General features: G+C 40.7%; 1 protein-coding gene across 1 annotated transcript in view; it reads left to right on the top strand.

Annotated features, from left to right (window-relative positions):
* LOC118330502 (neuronal cell adhesion molecule-like) overlaps positions 1–21,054 on the top strand; it is a gene marked incomplete in the record, with an annotated part of 68,766 nt that overhangs the window by 21,648 nt on the left and 26,064 nt on the right. Inside the window, 1 exon segment of the mRNA XM_035665051.1 lies at positions 6,763–6,842.

Genomic DNA, 21,054 nt, shown 5'->3' with positions numbered 1-21,054 from the left:
GCTCAATGAAATATGGCCTTTTCAGTCATTTCATACCATAATCCATACACCTCGCTGCTATCCATCATCTCTCTGAAAGATGTCTGCCACTATGAATGCTTTTATTTATGATACATTTTTGAAATTAATGGCTTCTCACACGGTGACGTTAGATGCTGAGAAAGCTTAACATGCTGAGTTATGTTTACACAAAAACAACTGAAGCAGTTCATTAGTAAATTAAGGTAGAACTCCAGCGCAGAGGTTTCAGATCTCTTGACCACCAATGAAGCTCTGGCTGTCTGTGGGCTGATGGTTTCATCATGGTAAGTGGGTGGAAATTATATACTTGCAATAGCATGCAACAATGACCATGTTGTGAAGCCATTGAGCTTGTCCCACTGGTGCAGACAGAATTCATATGCCTTTGTAGGATTATTAAGTGGCTATTCCCAAACCTGCGAGGAGCACTTGTGGACAAAAGTGAGCAGTGGTTTAAGATCTTTTACTTAAAGTGGCCCTGTGGAGTTTTCTTGTAAACAAATAAAAGTATGCTTACATTCACTAGGCACAAAAAGACACAGTGTTAATCCTTGAGTTAAGTCCCTCATAAAACATTCGCAAAGACGAGTATTTTAAATCCAGCATTGTTCACATGCATGTTAACTTGATTGCAGTGTTATTCTTCTCTGCTTTTACTGGCACATTGCAGCATATCTTGGGGTGTGACCACCAGAGGTAGATCAGTGGAATAGCATGAAACCATTGGCATAAATGTGTATTGTCTCACTGTGTGCATGTGCATATACCAGTTAAATATAATAGGGACCCACTCATAGGAAAAACTGCTCCATAGGGCTACTAAAGGTCAACAACTCCACAGGGAACATTTGAGTAAAAATACCAATGCAACAATGCAAAAATGCTCCAGTGCAAGTAAAAGTCCTGCATATCAGTAAAATGCACTAGTACTGGTCCTTTAGTGAAATGTCCCACTATGACTGATCACTACTGCTTATGCTGCATCAACGTGCACTCAAGTGAAGTACCTCAGAACTGAAAAGACTGTACAGTACATGACTAAATGTGTTTAGTTACATTCCACCACTGCAACCCAGAGAGAAAAAAAGGGTGAAAAAAAAATGCTTTTTTGGATACTGGAGTCTAAATCATTGTTCACTTTGATGGACAATGTGCTTTGAGGCTGATTATGTTACATTTTCTGTTCTTTTGTAGTGAGAGGAGCATTATTTAGGGCTGGGCCCAGAGAATAGTGACTCTTTCAAAGGGATAGCTCCTACCATTGTTGCCCTCTGCAACCATAGTGAACGGACGTCAAAAGACCTTTCTCACATCTATTCTTTTAAAATGGGTTGCAATAATACCGGTGAGGAGTCGGCAATAAATAAGCTTCCCCTCACTGAGTCAACTAGATTAGATTGCATGGGGGACATCTGTTGAGTGTAGGTGAGCACTTTCTCTGGCTTCTCACTGTATGGGAAAGGAAGTCCTTAGGATGCGCCTTGAGGCTTTTTTCTTTTATTCACGTTGCTTTGCTGGTTTTACTCCACCTCCACCCTCTATTGAACATCTAGAAAGCTGCTGTGACTTGTGCACAATCAGTGCAGCTGACAGTTATTTTAGTGTAGACTGGGTGCCAATTTAATTTAACATGCAATTATAGTGTCAATTTATGCTTTCATGCTCTGCCAAATTCATATCGCAGGATGTCATGCTCTGTCATGTCCTCATGCTGCTGACAGTTGCATCTGATACAAAACAAAAAAAACTTGTTGAATATTTAATGCTCTTGTACAAATGTGCTTTAAAAAACCCACCCAGTAACTTTGTGGATTCTGCTAGCTGTTCATGTGATACCAGGAAATGTTTAACCCCTTTTGTGGAGAGACAAAAGGTTGTTTTAATCCTACTGTGAGAGGGGAGGGAGGGTCAGTGGAGGGACGTGGGAGGAGGGGAGGGAGGGGAGGGAGGGTTTGTGGGTGTGTTGATGGGTGGGGGTGATTTTGTGAGGGAATCAGCTCGTCTCTCTTTACTGTCAGTCAGTCACAGCAGACTCATCGAGGAATACACAGCCGCTGGGATTATGACAGCTGAATTATGCTCTCACACAACGGATGCACACACTGAGGGGATTTATTGACACATACAGAGATAAAGGTGACGTATTCTCTTTGTTGTTAATGAGTATTTTATGCTATACAGTCACCTGTTGTGTAGAAAGTAAAGCTTGTGGTGCTCCTTCTGATCTGCAGGTGATAGTCCACAGTCCAACCTCTTGGATGATTTTACTACTGAGACAATGAATTGATTATTAGATGATTCAAAACATTTTTAATAATCAAGTAATCGTTGAAGTTATTTATCAAGCAAAATACTAAATATTTAATGCTGCAAGCCTCTAAAACGTGAGTAATCACTGCTGTTCTTTTTTTTTAGATTATTATAAATTAAATATTTTGGGGATTGGGATTGTTGGTCATACAAAACAAGACATTTGATAATGTTACCTTGAGCTTTTAGGACTTTGTCACTAATTTCTAATTTAGTCAGCAACTATTTAAGGATAACTGATGTCTGTTTTTCAAGCAAAAATCCCAAATATTCCCTAGTTTACGCTTCTCAATTGTGAAGCTTTGCTGCTTTTCTTTGTCTTATGTGATTCATAGACTGTTGGGCAAAACAGGACATCTGAAGATGTTTATTTGGACATTTTTCACTATTTTATATTCTATACACCAAACAATTCATCGATTAATCAATAATCTGCAGTTTGATCAATAAGGAATATAATCATCAGTTGCAGCCCCATGTACCTATTAAAACAGAAAATCCACTTTGTTTTGTCTTCTAACTGTGTCCTGTGACGTATTGACAGGTGAGGATGTGAGGATATTTCTTGCAGTTTGGTAGAATTTCCGGTACACACTTGCACACACTCTGCAGTGAGACATCCATTAGAGATTGTTTCCTCTGACAATCAGCTATATTATCAACATTTTAATGGATACTTTGCACTTTTCCAGCACTTGCACGTCAACATATCATCTTTATTCTGCCGTTTATTCTTCTGATTCTCAGCTTGTCTTCAATATCACGGAATAAAAGCACATCTCTGTGTCTGCGAGCCCTGTCCACTAATGTAAATTTATCATAGGGGAAGAGTGTGTTCCAGCTCTAATTATTTCCCCCCTCTTTGGCGGTAATGATGCTTCATCGGGAGAGCAGTATCGTCTACAGCCACACTGTGCCTCTCATTAGGCAAGAGTCTGAAATTAAACCCACAGGCCGATTCGCCGGTGCTGAGCCCCTTTCCTCTGTCTGTCAAAATAACACAGCCGGGAGGAGAAAATCACAGACTCTCATTACAGAAACGTGTGACACCTCACTACCTGGCATTATCTGCGGTGAGCTTGTTCAATCTGTCAACATCTCACTTTACTGGACACTCATGCATGTGTCACATTTTGCATGACGTGTGAAATAGAAACATGTCTTCAGAGGGATTTTTTTTTCCTCTTTATAAAAACAAATGTTTTAAGACTCCATTAGATCTCTGGTTAAGCGGTTCTGATATTAAGGCAGCAGTACAGTAAAGTGTGTAACATTAAGGAGGATCCACTGGCAGAAATGTAATATAATATTCAGGTATGTTTGCGTGTGTATAATGATTTGACAATAAAAGTTTTCTTTAACTTAAAATTAGCAGTTTTTTTCTACAGAGGGAGCAGGTCCTCTTGTACAATGTCCGCCATGTTGAACCACCATGTTTCTACAGTAGCTCAGAGCAGACAAACAAAGCACTCGCTCTAGATAGGACCTTTTGCATTTTTCTCGAATTTTGCAGCAACCGTAGTTTCTCCTACCTTCATCTATGTGTTAAGTTAGTATATTCACGTTCCTAAATACTAAATATGTTATATATCAGAATGTATATTGATAGATATTTGTAACAATTAAGCCAAGATTAATTGTTTATGATGTAACTCTATTTTTTGCCACTGACATGTTATGGTAGCATACAGTGGATTTATTGGACCTTTTTTAGCTGAAAACTTTTGACTGCTGCTGGAAATGACTGATTTGGTGAGAGTGAACCAATATAGAGAAGCTGTGGGCTATAAAACCAAAACAATTAGTTTATAGACACTAAAAACTCTCTGTGGACCTGAGAGGAACTGCAATATCAGCTGCTAATTCTCTGTGGATTATCACTATGAGCGGCAACTTGTTGTAAAATGTTGTTGTAGTCGTCTGATATGTCTGTCTCATGGCACGAGAGTGCTCCCTGATGTATTGAGGGCACCGTGTGTATCTTGCTGTGAGGTGTTTTGTTGTCCTGATCACTGCCCACTGTCGGCATCCGATCTCGGGCTATTTTCAGTCTCGGCTCTCCGTCCGTATTCTTATCACCATGGCAGCCGGTTGGACTGAGCTCAGCTCGGCATTGTGTTGTCTAAGGGCAGAGGTGGGGTGGCTGGATGGCTGACTCGATGTCATAGGGGGAGGCCGCTTTTGATGGGATCAGCCTTCAGCTCATTCAAACAGGATGTGGAAAGGTCATTTTGTTGTTGTGTTTTATTCATAGATCTCAGCTGTAATCAGCTGTTTCATTGCTATCTAGCAAATGCACAGTGTGGCAGAAATGATGAGCTTGGTAAGGTTGTACTGTAAGAGCTCAACAAGATGATAGCTGAACTGTAGTTCTGTGGTTTGGTGTGGTGTCAGCAGCACAGGTGTCAGCAATAATACAATGTGATACTGTGAGTGAATAGCATGTATGTCAGTGCTTTTTAAAATCTGGGTCAGGATCCTTTCAAATTCAGGGCTGTGGGAAGACCAGATTTTCTGGTATAATATTCTGTAAGAAGTAATATGTTATTGACTACGCTATGGTGTTAAGGCTCTCTAAAGCTATGAATTGTACAAAAGGTTGAAGTAAATAAGTTAGATTTGGATGGAATGGCATGAAAAAAACACCTCAGGTGTTTTTAGATAAGCTTACAGTGTACAGATGCTGCAGAATCGACTGTTGTTCAATAAAACAAAATGATGATCTTGAGAGGAAACAACAACTGTTATTGGTGTGAAACCGAATTAATATAAACCTATAGTTCACAATTGTATCTGTGTGGCAGTGCAGAAAGCAGTGTTCATATTTAACCGTATGGCTGCTCTCAATGGGGCTTCCACATTCTTATTTGGAGCTGCAGACTGAAGTCGATAAGCCTTTGCTAGAAGTAAATTGGATTGGGTTCTTCAATCATTTTGCCCATCGATTCCAGTAGGTGTGTCTGTGTTCATTGTGACAGTGTTTGAGGAGAGGAGAGGATTGGGAATGAAACAATGGAGGGAAGGACAGAATAGGAAGCTAGAAAAGAGATTAAATATAATGTAAGGAGATTATTAGAGAAGAGGAAAGGATAAAAAGGACAGGATAGGTTAGGACAGGACATCTGAGCCTTTTCTGGCCTGTGAGCCCATGTTAAGATCCCACATCATCACAGCGAGGAGTTGTCTTAAAGTGTCATATAATTTGAAGTATGATATGTACTTTGGTTTTTAAAACCTGGCTTATGTTTTATACGTTTTTATTGAAAAATATGTCAAGACAGGAATTATTATTTGTATAAAACAATCTTTATTGTTATTGTAAAAAATATGTCAAGAAGAACATCCATATTATAATCTCCCATGACGTCTGCTGGGGGTTACTTTATTGTGAGGCTTAAAAATGTGATGAAAGAATGAAGGAGATTTACGGAGAGGAGGGGATAGTGTAAAAAAAGAAAAGATGACATAATAGGGGAGAAAGGAAAAGGACAGGATAGAAAAGAAGACACCTAAGCTTTTTCTGGCCCTTGACTCCATGACATGGGTAATGGAGAAATTATGATTAATCTCAAAAACATCAACAAACATCTGTATATGAGTCTTAGAAAGCTAAAAACGCCAGTCTGCATATTATGTGACTCCACATGGTCTCCTGACCTCAAACACTCCTGAGATAGAAGGAGAAAAGTGGATCAGTTTTGGTGATTTATAAAGCAGGCGATAACAGAGGAGGGGTGAGGGGAGGAAAGGAAAATTAAGACAGTACCGAGCAGAGGAGAAGAGGAGACAAGGTGAGATGGACGAGGACAGGAGCGAGGACAACAGTAGAAGGGAAAGGAGTAGTAAAGAGAAGAAGAGATCAGAGAGCTGAGACAAGAGGAGAGACGAGGGGAGGAGATGTGTCTCTCCTCCAACTCTCAGCCACAGGCTTTTGTGTCTATCAGTTTGGATTACACACTCCTGCCTCTGAAAATCCATGTTCACACTTTGGTTTACACCACTTGGATGTTTGCTTTCTTTTCACCACCAAAACTTGTCACAGTTTGAAGTGTTTTAAGTGCATTTCCAAAGAGTCAACACATTCATGGATGATGCATCAAAAGGAAAAGTGTTTGATGAGAAGGAGAGATTTCGTGTAGGAACATCCTGGTGTGTAATCTGTAGTGTGACTGTGACAGAGCAGGAGACTTCCAATGTGAAAGGATTTTAGCAGATTATTAAAAAACCAAACATAGAGTAGTAGGCAAACTGTGAAGTCAAATTAATGTACTTGCTTTGGAAAATTTGCATATTATAGCTGCGCAAAACTTCTTCCCCAGAAACCTTATTAAGAAAAATGGGATTTTACTTTCCTTTCCACGAAGGGTCAAGAGAAAAATCTAAATCACGAGAGCTCAAATTTGTTATTCTCTTCCATTTTTGTTCAACCAGATTGAAGAAAACCACAGCAGAAGAAGAAGAAGACAACTGGCCAGGAAAGCAGAGGAGAGAGGGGATTCAGATTTTTTCTGGTAAGTTTGAAACATTTCTGTCAGACTTCCTCTCCATTTTTTTTCTCGTCACACGATCTTCACCAACATAATTTTCCAAAACAGTGTGAACTTCCGGCTTTTCAGAATCAAACATTCTTGTTCTTCTCGAAGGCATTTCCCCTCCCGAAGGATGTGAACACACACAAACGTCAGTCTGTTTTCCCTGCCTGGCAAGTGTCTCCAGTCCAAATATCTTCATCTATGATACTGCCAGGGTGTGAATGTATTAATATTACCACTTTCTGTAGAGCTCCTAAGTCCCTGAACGACTACCCGACCTTTCCACCGCTATGACTCTTTTCTCTTTCGGTCTCAGTTGTGATGCCTACTCTTTTATTCTCGCTGCGAGGCAAAGGTCGCTGCTTGCTTGACTGGCATTTGTCCACTGGCAAAGTGTGTTTTTGTGTCGGCATCCATTTTGGCAGCGAGGGTTTGGCAACAAACACAAAAAAACAACAGTGTGTGTCTAGTGTCCAACTGTCCGTTTGATGCATGTGGTTGTCAAGGTAACACACACTCTCATCCTCGCCCACTGCTGTGACAGTGGGCGTCAATACTTAGAAATCACAAAATAGCACTTAGAGCCTAAATTGTGCCTAGTGCTTCTCTCTTATTGACACATAATGTGTCGTAATGGAGCACGCAGAGGTAGAAAAGTTCCCTAATGGCAGTTGCACAATTAAGAGCTAAAGTAGCTCCCTTAAGCACGAGGTCTCAGTGTGCATTAGAGCCCAGAGAATTGACTCACACAAGGGGTTTTTAAAATAATGACCTGAGTAACCTTTGGCTGATCCCCTCATTCGGCAGGGCTGAAATTGTGTCTGTGATTCAGCGGGGAGTTGATCTAATGCTCTGTGAGCGTGAGGTGACACGGTGTGATGTGTGTCCACTGCCCAGTTGAGTGTGAAGAAAGGATCCCACCTCGGCCCTCGCAGCACACCGAGCCGGGTGGGGACGCTGCACTCACAGCTGAGTGGAGAGTTAAGGGACTCTGACGGCTCTGAGCTCATCCGCCTCTGCTGTTGGTGCTACGCTTGTTTTTTTTTTTGGCAATGGGTGGTCTCTCTCTCTCTCTCTTCTTATCCATTTATGTGCCTATTTCAATCGTTCGCTTTGGCTCTGCCTATCTGTCAGTCTGACCGTCTTTGAATCTCATTCATTCTGTCCATACCTCCCCTGTTACCTTGCTGCGGCAGCCGGTTGTTGTTGTTGTTGTTGTTGTGAAGGTGTGCTGCAGGCCAGAGAGGCTGAGTCCACAGTTTTCAATGGCCGAATCATAGGGCCACACTTACTGTAGGAGCTGCAGACTGAATTTGTTGTTTGAAACACAGTGAAGCGTGAAGCATCCATTGTGAGCGGTAGCATTCAGGTCCCAGGCCATTCAATAGAAGGCCACAGAGGTTTCTGTTTACCACCATAGTGCTGTCTTTCACCGGTTTCTCTCATGTGGCTGTCAGGGAGTGTTGTTAGTATTATTGTTTGTGTTTGTGTGTTTTAATGCCAATTGGGGGAGCGCTTTGAGTTATGATATTAACTCTACATGTGTCGAGTTTTAACTGTAAATCTCTCTGTCTTCTCTCTTTTCATACACAGTGTAGTCAGAAAGAATTTGAGAATTGATGCATTTGCCATTTGACTCTACTTGATTTGAAATTACAATATAGTGCTGAGTCTTAGTTTTAAGGGCATTTAATGATGTTCACACCTCTTTTGAATTTAACAGTAGGATGCTTAGCAGTTGTTTGGAGCCCTAATTATATCAGAATGTTGCAACATGTCTAAAAAGGAACCAAGCACTTTTATGGCCAAACTACTGTCCAGAACAGTCGCTTAAAGAGCCAACTCATCATGTGTTTCACTTGCTGAAGACCAGACTGAAGGCAAAAAGCCCCCGAAACAAGCGACAAGTGCAGATGGCTGCAGTACAGGCTTGGAAATACCAGGGAAGAGTGCCAACCATCTACTGATGTCTGTGAATCCTAGAATCCTGCCAGTAATTTGATTTTCAACCAAATTTTAAATATGATGAGGTATTTTTAAGAAAAAACAATCCAGGATATGGCCTGACCATGAGGCCAGCTCAGTCTAGCTGGGCATCTTTGATGCATGTCAGTCCCCTTATCTCTGCCCCTCATCACTAATAATGATAACAATGTGCTCACCAAAGCAAATGCTGAGATTCAGGATCAGGCCAACATTTCTGCAGAGTAGGTCAGTGTTTACAACGGACTGTCAATGTGCAATTTTTAACATTTGTTTTCTCTCAAATACGTTTTTCTAAACTGTGGGTTTTTTAAACCTTCATGGTCATCTGACTACTCATGTTTCTGATACTGTCTGACTTGTCTTGAGCATTTTCCCAGATCTCCTTTGTATTCTCTGCTGGTACAGCACAATGTTGAAATGTAGGAAGCCAGAATTCTTCTCTTAATTATCAATTACGTTTTGTCCCCCGAAATTGGGAAGCTACATCTAAAAATTATACTGTAATTCCAATACAGTCGATGGGATGTGGATGAAAATACCTTCAAATTAAAGCTTAACCTCATACTCATTGTCAAATTTCTGTTGTGTTGGAGCCAAACAAATATCCCTCTGTCTTAATACTTTCTGACTGCACTGTACAGAATAAACTACTTCTACAATGTAGTTAGCTACAGACTGGACCGTGACCCACTGACTCTCACAAATAACCTCCTTTCCGTAAATACTACTGTACACGAACAAGTTGAAGCAGTGGCTTTCTCGCACGTGGTTAGAAAGCAGTGATATTACGCGGCAGCAGTTCTGAGATCAGAGAAGCTGCAGATGAGTAGAAGGATCCACGCATGCACAGAGGGCCCCGTGGGCTGCTCCCAGCACACGTCGTTTCAGATGAACGCATCTAGATATTTCTTAGGTGTCTCTTTGATACGAGCCTGACAATTCTCTGACGGTTCTCTGTGTCAACACTCCTGTCTGTGCATGTTATATTTAAGAGCTACTGTGTGTAAGAGGGTGTGTGTGTAGATGTGACTGAGTGGATAGTTTGTGTGGGTTTTGTCAGTGTCTGTATGTGAAGCAGAGACAGGGAGGTGCAGGGAGACACAGCTAAAGTGTCAGAAAGAAGGACATGAATAAACAAATAGATGAATAGATGGATACAAAGATGGGAGAGAAAGAGGCTGAGTGATGTGAAAATGGTTGGTGAGGCCCCTCTTGAGGGGCTTCTGCTCCCCTCCATCTTCCAGGGTTGTGGAGAAAGTCGACTTCATGCACAACTGAGTCACAAACTGCTCAGCAGCAGACAGCCTGGAGAGTCAGGGGAGACACTGTTCTATATCTGGCTCTGCACCTCCATTTTTATTTTATTGTTTTTTTCTTTCTTTCACCTGCACAACCTTCCTCTAGGCCTTGATCTACCTTCATGACTCCCTGTGCAATTATCTGGTCCAGCCTAGAAGATTTTTCCTTATTGACACTGCTTAATGCATGTTTATTCATACCCCTATATTTGTTTGTTAGTTAATTCATCTACCATTAAATATAACAATTTATTTTTGTATCCAACAGTTTGCAATGCAGTCTGTTTATTTCAGCAAACTGTAATTCTGTGACAATTCCTTGGGGAAATATGCTGTTGGCTTATTGGAAGCCTCTCTGTCCAATGAATAGTACCAGCACATATCTCCCTGCTTAACCTTGTAAACTTGTTTTTACATTTAGGTTTTTGTACAGAGTCAACAATCAAAAGCATAAGATGGCATAAGACCTGAAGCAGTGGGAAACAGCTAACAAAGTTAACAACTGGTAACAACTGGTAACAAAGTTAAGGTAACATAGTACTCCTGTGCCAGCACCTCTCTAGTTCTGTAATTAACATGTTACATCTCGTTTGTGTGGTATATCAGTTACATGCTGGAGCTATTTCTCAGAGAGCCAGGCTAGCTGAGAAAGGCATAAAGCATATTTTCCTGAATGCGACAGAGTTATCCACTTCTTGTTTCTAATACATTGTTGCTGACTTTGGATTTTCACAAGGAACTGTATTTCTCACTTGAGCGAAAAGAAAAAAAGGTTTTCAGACAAAATACTTGACTGGCCTGAGAGAACCAAAGAAAAGCAGGAAGTCTACTCTCCTTTAGTGTTTTCATTATTTATTTGGACAGAGAGATAGTAGAGAAAATAGACGCAGGTTATAGTTGGCCCTAGATAGTTCCATATTCTGTCCAGTTAGCTCCCTTAATGTTATTTTTTTATCACACCATAACTGTCCATAACAACATTTCTATCTTAAAATACAGAATTATTGTCTCTGCATGATTAAAAATCTTTTTGTTTAACCTTTTTTACTAACTCTGAATCCTTCTTCACACTGTGTATGATACCAGACGTCTATTTAGTCTGATTCCGAGTATCGCCGTACCTTCAGGACAGAGAAGCTTGTGCTCACGTCGTCATCATAAGCTGGTGGGATCTATCTGTTTGGAGGGGCCTCTAAGAAACCAAATGATTTATGTGGCTGTTAGGCATGGGTCCTGGTCCAAGGCCAACTCTATCTGCTCATCAATATAAACAGCCTGCTCCCCGGGTGTTGTGGTGGAATACAAATGGCTGAATTTAGATGTAACCCCTCGCTCACCTGCATCTCAACCAATTCTAATGAGAAATCTCTCTCTGTAGAAAGAAAGAGAGTAAAGGAATGGGATAAACATGAAATGTGGGAGCACACCGCAATAGCAAGCTCAGACTTTGGATTTCTATCGCTTGGTGGATTACATCGAGCCTCTGTCTACCAATTTTTTATTTCTTTATGTTTATACATTTAAATTCCACACTATTGAATGTTAAATTATGTTTATATATAAATGAAAAAAATAGTTGAATCCAGTATAAAATCCAAAATTAATCTTGAATCTTTTCAACTTCCACGCTAAAAATCTTCACCACATATGTCAGCATTAATACAGACACATTTCCAACAATACCCAGCCCTGATCATGAATGATTGTAACAGGGAGTATACCTGTGTATTGTTTATGCTTCATGTAGGTGACCATAAAAATGCATTTATTCATTCTTCGTGTGTAGACAGCGGAGGGTGAGACCATTGGCTGTTACAGCAGTAATTCATTCATCTGTCATGTCTGACCCCGGGGGCACAAACACTTCGAAACACTCCCGGTGTCCTTCCCCGTAGGTGAATCACATACCTTGTCCAGTCGTGGTGCTCGACCTCCCAGTGCTGACCTTTTATATACTATACCTGCACTGAGCGTTAGACGCAGTCAGAAAAAACTCCACCAAAGCTTCAAACCGCCATTATCCAACACTCAGCAGACACTTCTCTTACATTAGCAACCGGTCTCATGCCATCAAACACAGACACAGGACAGAGGCTGTTAGCGGAAGCCGGGCGGACTGTTAGTGTTAAATGGGAGCAATGTTTCCTCCGGAATCACCATTTGACAAATGAGGGCTGATGGAGCAGTTCTTGTCGAGGCCATTATTTCTGATGGGGCCAGACGATCTGTAAGGATAGAGCACTGTTTGTCTGAGCTGCAATGCCCTCTGGGTAAAACACCAAACCCACTCGAAACACACTCGAACTTTTCCAAATGATGGATGTAATAGGGAAGATCTCTAAGCTATCGTACCAGGAAACTTTTAAGCTTTTTTTTTCAGTTCTGAGTCTCTAGTGAGTTTTCATGAGATATCTTCACTAAACCTGCAAAGAGAGGGTTTTCAGCACATAAAGGGACTTCCTTTATGAGAACTGTAAGTCCTTCATTAGCATCATTAATACTCATTAGCCAACGTTTCAGTCATCTATACCCATGAGACTGATAGAAACATGTTCACACTAAGACTTGGTGAAGCGCCAACAGTCACCATCAGTCAGTCACCAGGGGCTTTCTGTTGTATTCTTTTATCTTCAGAATTCTCTGTTTAATTTCACAAAAAACTAATGCTTCAAATAAAATGGGGTCACCCAATTACTTGCCTACAAAAAGTATTTCCATTCGCTTAAGGGAGATGTAATCTCTCTCCGCGCATTTCATTTTTGGTAAAATATCAGACGTTTCTCAGCCTCAGAATGTAATTAAATAAAATTCCATCTAAAGTATTCGAATGGGGACGATTTAAAATGAAAATTCACAGCAACACTCTTAAGTTAAAATACAGTCACAGGAGTTGACTCAGGGCTATCTTTGATGAATTGTTCGCTTCCCCTGAGTTGTTTGTTGAGTTTAGCATATGAAAACCTGACTCGTGAAATAGAGTGGCCATAGCTCAAGCCAGTGTAATCAAAGCTTTATTCAGACTTGGCTGAAAGAGAGTGTTTGGATCAGTGCAGCTGGCACACACATTATTTTCACATTAACCAGCATTTCTGCTCATGTGGATTATATCCTGTATGATTCAGTTTCACACTACACACAACAGGTTGGAATCGTGTTTGTATAATGTGTAAAAATAATGAAAACAAGTGTCACATCAAGTTGATTCATCAAATTGTCCCTCACAGACCAATGGTAATACCTGTAGGTTAATTGTCATTTATCGAGCAAAAAATATCAAATATTTGTTGGTTCACAGATGTAGAGATTTGCTGCTTTTCTCTGTTTCTGTATTAATGTTATTAAAAAAACTATAATGAAAAATATTTGCACAGATCCACGACAAGAAAACAAAACAAAACAAAGAAATTTAACAAAAAGTAACACAAAAAACAAAAACTATGCTGAAAGGTATGACCATTTTATTGAGAAACGAAAACTAAAGGATAATATGCGTCCAATTTGACAACAACTGCACTCACTGTTACTGTGTGTAAAGAGTTAATAAACAAATGATGGAACTTAAACTGAATCTTAAATATTCAACCAGACCCAAAAATGTCACGTTAAAGTAGTGCAGAGATTATTAGTCCATTAATCAATTAGTCTTCAGAATACTAATAAATAATCATTTTGAGTAATTTATCAAGCTCCTCAAATGTAAAGATTTATTGCTTTCCTCTTTTCTACAATGAAATCCCAGTGAAAAACTGTCATTACAAATATTTGTTTGCATCTTTTTTTCTTGATGCGATCAAGACTAAAAATACATAAAACAAAATGCATAATTTTTTGCCAACAAATTAGAAAAATTAATTAATTATCATTAATTTGCCATTACCATTTGTAAAACAATATCCTCTACGGGCCCACAATAACTTTCCTTAAGAAGTTTCTCTGCTTAACCTGTTGCATTAATGTGTAGGATCTTACATTATAGCTCCCTTTGATAAGTCTTGATGAGAAAATATATATATATTTTAGAACTTGTTTAGAATTTTGGAAGGGTTAACTCCTGATTGTGTCTTTCATTAAAAAAGGCCATGATTTGATTTTCTCACACTTTGAAAGGACTATTGTTTGTGTCCTCCATGTCTGAAATTGGATGGTGAGTCCTTTTAGAGAGCAGCAGAGGGGAAATGATTTGTATTCACCTGCCGTATCTGAATAGAGCCGAGGAGGGGCTGAGAGAGAGAGAGGGGGCAACTACATAGTGCTTCCTTTATGTGATAATGGATTGCTCTGACATTCACACACATTGTGGTGTGGTGTGTCTATCAGTCAATATAACTTGTGAAATGAATGGCACATTTTAAACAGATGCCATTAAAGAACTGTCATGAAGTGATACAACAGGTGACAGATTTATGGATTGGTCTTTTTTTTTTTTTACATCAAACTATCACTGGGGTGAGTATCAGGGTGAATACGCTGCACTAACACATGCAACATATGTGTCTTACCATCATCCACTCCTGCAAATGAATCCTCTTTTTCATGTTCTTTCTTTTTCTCTTTTTTATGTAACTGCACTCTCTTTTATTAGCCCGGCTGGGCAACTGGATTCTTCTGTCAGCCGCACAAAAGAGACAAAGTGGAACCGGGGACGGGCAGTAATGAGCAACTCCTCTTACAGTGTTACATATAGACCGGCCGTGGTTTGGGGAAGCCTTCTGGAGACAATGGAGGGTTTTGAGAGGTCTGGAGTCCTCTGAAGCCCTTCTTTGATTGAGTTTCCTGGCACTGGGCTCCAGTGTTGGGGCTGATTGTGGAGTGGGAGCTGTGGGTTCAGGGAGGGGGTGAGGACCCTCCTCTGCGCTGACCTTTCACAGACACAGGTGGGGTGGAGTGGAAGGGGGTGGCGGAGGAGGAGGAGGAGGAGGGGAGCGGCAGGAGAGGCCTATTGTGGCACTATGAATGTTGAGGTGGTGCTCAATAACACTAGACCTCGCCGCCTCCATCCACCTGCCGGGGATTTTCTCACCGCTACTTTATTACTGGTAAATTACATGTTCTGGTAACAGATTGTTCCAACACACAGTCAGTCTTTTTTATCTGATGTTGTTGGTAGATTTTGCCAGCCAACCTTTGTTAACCATACATGGCTCAAGGGATGCCAATGTCAGTCTGTTGATGTCTGTCGGTAGGTCTACCACTTTGGTCCAGACTGAAATATCAACAAATACAGATATTCATGGGCCCCAAATGGCAAATCCTACTGACTTTGGTGATTTCCCTTGACTTTTCCTATAGCGCCACCATGGTTCACGTTTGTGGTTTTGAGTGTTTTAATAACTTTTAGCATGCTAACATGCTAAACTAAGATGGTAAACATGTATAAACAACATACCTGCTAAACATCAGCATGTTGTGAGCATATTGGTATGCTGTTAACATGCTGATGTTAGCATTTAGCTCTAAGTACAGCATCACAGTGTCTTGTGTGATGGCTGTAGATTTCAGCATATTTTAGATATCTATTTATTCTTATAGGTACAATATCGAAGACATTGCATGATTAAGAGGTCTATATCTTTCATCCCTTTTACTTGAACCTACCTTTTCCCCCTGTGGATGAATTCCACCATGCTGTTTAGTCTGATTATGAGCACCAACATGGCTGCAGAACATAGAAGAGTGTCCTCAATAAGGCTAGACCTTCTTTCTTACATTCTCACTGGCAAATTACATGTTCTGGTAACACACAGTGGTGACAGATTGTTCCAGCACACAGTCAGCGTTCACGCTGTTATCTGATGTTGTCGGCAGATTTTGCTAGACTGAATGGTAAAATACAAAGTGCAGACAGGTCTAAATGACCCATCGCTGCCTGCCTGCCTGTACTGTATCAGCACAATTCAAATTCCACCAGAGTGTTTATTATACAGTGGTGCTTTTCCAGAAAGGCCTGGTTGCATTAACTGTTGACTTTGAGCAATCATATATAGACACTGTTTCTCTTTGTTACCCTGGCTGACATCGCCAGGAGTTCATTTGCTACAAAACATCGCGGCTGCCAGTTTTTCTGTGTTTGAGGTGAACCTCCACTGCTTTTCTCACTCACTCTTTTTGTGGCACCCCTAAGCTTAAAGTAAACTATGGGGCCAATATGTGGATATTGGCCCCATCTTGAGAGACTCTTCACATGTGGAGAAAGCCATCCGGTGCGGACACGGTGGCAAACTGAGATTCTAATCATGCCTCTTTTGTTGAGCTCAGTGGAGGTTGAGACATTTTTTAGGGCAGAGCAGATGTCAAGCGTACAGTTTCTCTCCAAGGTTACTTATGAGATGACAAATGGGTCTGGGCCTCTTTGTCTTTGCCTCTTTTTTTTTTTTTTCCATATGTCTGTGTTTGATGAGAGGGTTGACATCTTTTTGTCAGCATGGAGATCTGAGATCACAGGGGGATTGCCATGGATACAGAGTGCCCTGTTGGAGTGCAGTTTTGAGTGGCTCTGCTCTTCTGAAAAGGGTATTGAGTGTCCCTATATTTAGCTATAAAACATTTTCTTGTATTTGCTGAACTATGAGGCTTATGGATTATATTGTATAACTATAATAACAATATTTGTCTCTGATTCCACATATGCATGGGTGTTTCTGTCTGCTGTCTCAAAGGATTTGCTTGTTTTCTCACAGCAGATTGGTTTTATGTTGATTGCTTTCTGAAAGCTGTTATGTTTCTGTAACTAAAGTGTGTCTTGTGGTTGTATGCTGAGGATTGTGAGAGTCCTCTTTAGCTATTCAGGAAGCCAGTCGGGATGCATTCCTCCCACTCTCCTGCATTTGCTCATGATAATGAACCTTTGCTCAGCATATGAATGGCCTCACCCATAACACACTCATGTGGCAGGCCAAGCATACTCAAGCTCCATCTTTAATGTCTGACGTCCTGCACTGACCGACAGGCTCTGTGAAACACACCCAAACAAGGAGGAGGCTTATGCACATGGTTGTAAGTGAGTATGAATTCATGCACACATATACATGAGCAGGACTGCTTGGCGATATTGAAACATCCTCTTTTAAGGAGTAATTACAGTGTGGGGATTAGCTATCAAATAAAGGTCAAGTTCAGATCCACACTTGCTCATTCAGCCTTGTGCTGCTTCCCCTCCTGATCTCATTTTAATGAATGCCTTTTAAAAGTGCCTCCACTCATTTAATTCTCCAGTAATGAGCTACTGTACACGTCAGGTTGTCAGACAAGTGTACAAATGCACTTTAGTGACTTAACTTTTGCCACCTTGTTGCCATTGAGACTTTATTACCTAATAGTTTATACGTTTTTGCTGCATTGTGAGGCAGTGAAAAGATTGAAAGACCTCCAATTTGCCGCCAGCAATTATCCTAAGGAGAAAAAAAAAGAAAAAAAGAAGGAGAGCCTTGTACACCCATCCAATCACAAGAATGCTCTCAGAGGGAGTGCTGGTATCATGTGATGACGTGACTTTCAACTACATGTCATATTTAGCTGGTATTTTATGATCAGATGAAAGCAAAATGCCTTTTGGTTCCATTCAAGTTGAACAGACAGGGATTTCCTCCTTAACACAGTCGTTCCATCTAGTGGTGATGCTTCCATCTGCATGCTAAAAAGGAGCCTTCTCTCAGAAGTGCCAGCACCGGCAGTGATTAGCATTTGGGCAGAGGGGACAGAGAGCGAATCCTGGAGTGTTTTTGGCGTGTACAGGGAGAGAGCTCAGTGAATGCCAATGTGCGGTGCTCTGTGAAAGGAGGAGGACCAAACAAATTGCCGGACACGTTGCATTAGTAGCAGATGCCATTAAGCATCAGGAGTTGTGGTGGATTGACAACTGGTGGAGAAGTATTGAAAAGAGAGCAACATGTCCTTTAAGGGGCTACTCCAGAGATTTAATATCAAATATCAAATTGGGGATATAGGGGTTCATGGCTTAAGACGTTATTAAAATGATTAGAGCAAAGGACCTTAATTTTGGTAAGAGGAAGAAGCAGGTTTACACCAACTTCTGGCTATCAGAATAAATCATGTTCACATTAAATTCACCCAGGGGCACCACCCTTCAAAAATGGAAAATTGATAGCCAATTAATTAATTTAATCTCAATCTAAAGGTTGCCATGGGGTTCTTGACTCGTGTACCGTGACCATATATTTTAAACACCCAAACCACATAATCAAGTTCTTTATAAATGAAAAGTTTATTTAACTAACTACTAACAAAAGTCACAAACTATACAAACAATAAACTGACTACACACATAATTAATAACTACACAACAACCAATGAGTGAGCAACCATGAATAACTATGAATAAATGCCATGAATACATTAATGAGCAACTATAAATGCATGTTTGGCGTTATGAATTCAGTCTGTCAGCTGTCTGTCTCGCTCTCTCTCTGCTGCAGACATCACCACACACATGTCTTGGTTGATGGTAGCTGATGTTGAACAACAAAAACCAAAAAGTTCCCCCGTTGCTTAAAGAATATAAAACAAAACCTTTTATTAATACAGACTATTTCCATCTTATCATTAGTTTAACCCAGGTTTAGGCTAAATGTCAGAAATAACAATCATGTTACAAACTCTTGTCGTATATAGACAGCATGTGTTGTGTATACCTATATGCATGTATAGCTTATATATATTATAGCTATTTTTCCCATGCAACAAGTTTATACCACATGCTCTCTGTTAGAAAATGTGTGGTCTCCAAGCCCAAACCAAGGTTTAAGTTTATGATGAAAACCAGTTTAGTTTTAGCTTGCAACATGGGTCTCTTGTTGACCCATCAAGAGAGAAAGGAGAAGGACATAAACAACATATTTACAGTGGAGCATATGAAGATCAGATGATCCTCACTTTGTCTGGCATTGTACAGTGCAGATAAAAGGGCTGCAGCGTGTTTTTGAGCTGCGGGGTCTCCCGGAACAACAGGACCCCAATTCATATGTTAACCACACCAATTATTTGCATACAGCCCCCCAATTATAAAAGCTAATGAGAAGATTATGGGAAATGCATGCTGAAGCTGGCCCGCGGAATTTCCATTGTGATCCTGAAGCTGCAGATAAAAGGCATGTGAGAGGTATTAGTCAAAGCCACTGAACATTCAGCCTCATACACAGCGAGTAAATTATCCTCAGTATGGGATCAATAAAGTCTTATCATATGTTATCTTACATTATGGCTGTAATTCATATTACTGCTAATGCCTGTTCACTACATTAGCTGTGAATCCAATAGCTCATGAAGACAGCTGCTAAATGTAACATATCTAATGTCCCTTTCAGCTTTTGTTTCAAAGGACTTACAGATGACTATTTAGCAGAGTAATAACTGTATATTCAGACCCCATATGATCGACTTTCTAAACTTTGGTAATCAAATGAAGAACTGTCTCACTATCTTCTACACCAAGGCCTTTCAAGCGACCTGCCGCTCCCCCATTGATGTTTAATGGCAGGGAGAAATGGGCACGCCGCCCTGGGCTTGAATTCCATGCAGTGACATCCTGAACTGCAGAAGGAGCACCCGGCAGCCTCAGAAAAATAAACTCTTCCAACCGTATCCGTTTTCTCATCACCACCTTCCTGAGTGCAGAGCCATTCTCAATCAATTATACCCCCCGCATTCAGCCGTCTGTGGGGGATCCCTGCTGCTCCATTAAGGCCATACCGAGGCTCACAAACCCCTGATTGCGTGAGCCATCAATAGCACTGATTATAGGAGTTAATTAGGGTGCTTGGCATGAGAGAAAGGCTTGTCTTTCATCATAGATGTTAAAACTGTATAGTACTGATGCAACAGCAGTGATTCTGTCAGTGTTGCGGTATTGCATCACTATTGTTTGTCGGAGACAATGGAAATATCTTCACTAGTGGTTAGCATAAAGCATATGGAGTAGTATTATCTGTTGCTGTAAGGCAAATTCAATTGAGCTTTTTCCCCTGCTGACTGCAATTCATTTACACCATGGTGTGCTTCAGTTCTCAGTGCTCGTGCCCCTGTCAGCTCCATCTGTGTGCGCAGACATGTCCTGACCCTCACGTTCTGCAGCCAGGGTGCAGGGTGAATGTGTGTATGCGCGTCGCTGTATGTGCTACGTCTCTGACATGTGCACAAAACCAATTAGTTTTGGGATGGTGAAGTAGCTGGCCATGGGAAAATGACAATGGAGTAATTGAAGAGGCTGGCTGAATGAGAGGCCAGACAGCTCAATGCAGCTGTTACACAAGTGCTGAGTGTTTTCTCCAGGGATAAAATGAAGGGAGAGAAAAGCAAGTCCTGATTGAAGGTGGTCTTATATAGTTGTAGACAGTAATTAACATTGCAGCCTTTCACTGTGCTGACGTTAATTTTTACTGAAGAAACACAACTAGTTGGGTTGTGTATTTGGCATTTAAAGGTCCTTAGCAGTGATTTTGCATTCTTTAGTTCCTTTAATACAAATGAAATGTACCTTCACAGCTTAATGTTTGGCACACCATGCTGTCGTGTTTTAGGATTCCTCTTCTGGTTTAGCATCTTTCAGCTCATTGTTGTTTTTTTTGGCCCACAACTCTGCTGTTTTGGTTTACTCTCACCGCTCTCATGTCATTGTTTTAAGCCGCAGCAGGAAGCAAAGACGCAAAGACTGTGCACCACCTGCTTATACTTTTTGGTGAACATAGTGGAGCCAAATGATTCTCTCAGAGGTTGGTGGAGAGCCAAACAGAGCTCAAAAGAAAGCAAATATTGGACTTACATTTATCAGGTGGACACAAACATGACTCCAAATGACTGCTAATAAGTTTCTCCATGTTTGCTGAATTAGGAAATAAGCAACTCTTTATTCACCATATAAACTTAAAAGGTGATTGTAGCTTACAACTTGTTTC

This window comes from Morone saxatilis, unplaced genomic scaffold (genome assembly GCF_004916995.1).
Source record: "Morone saxatilis isolate NCDOM2014 unplaced genomic scaffold, NCSU_SB_2.0 Contig2, whole genome shotgun sequence".
In the NCBI taxonomy this organism is placed as follows: domain Eukaryota; kingdom Metazoa; phylum Chordata; class Actinopteri; family Moronidae; genus Morone; species Morone saxatilis.
This window is presented reverse-complemented; position numbering and strand designations above follow the sequence as displayed.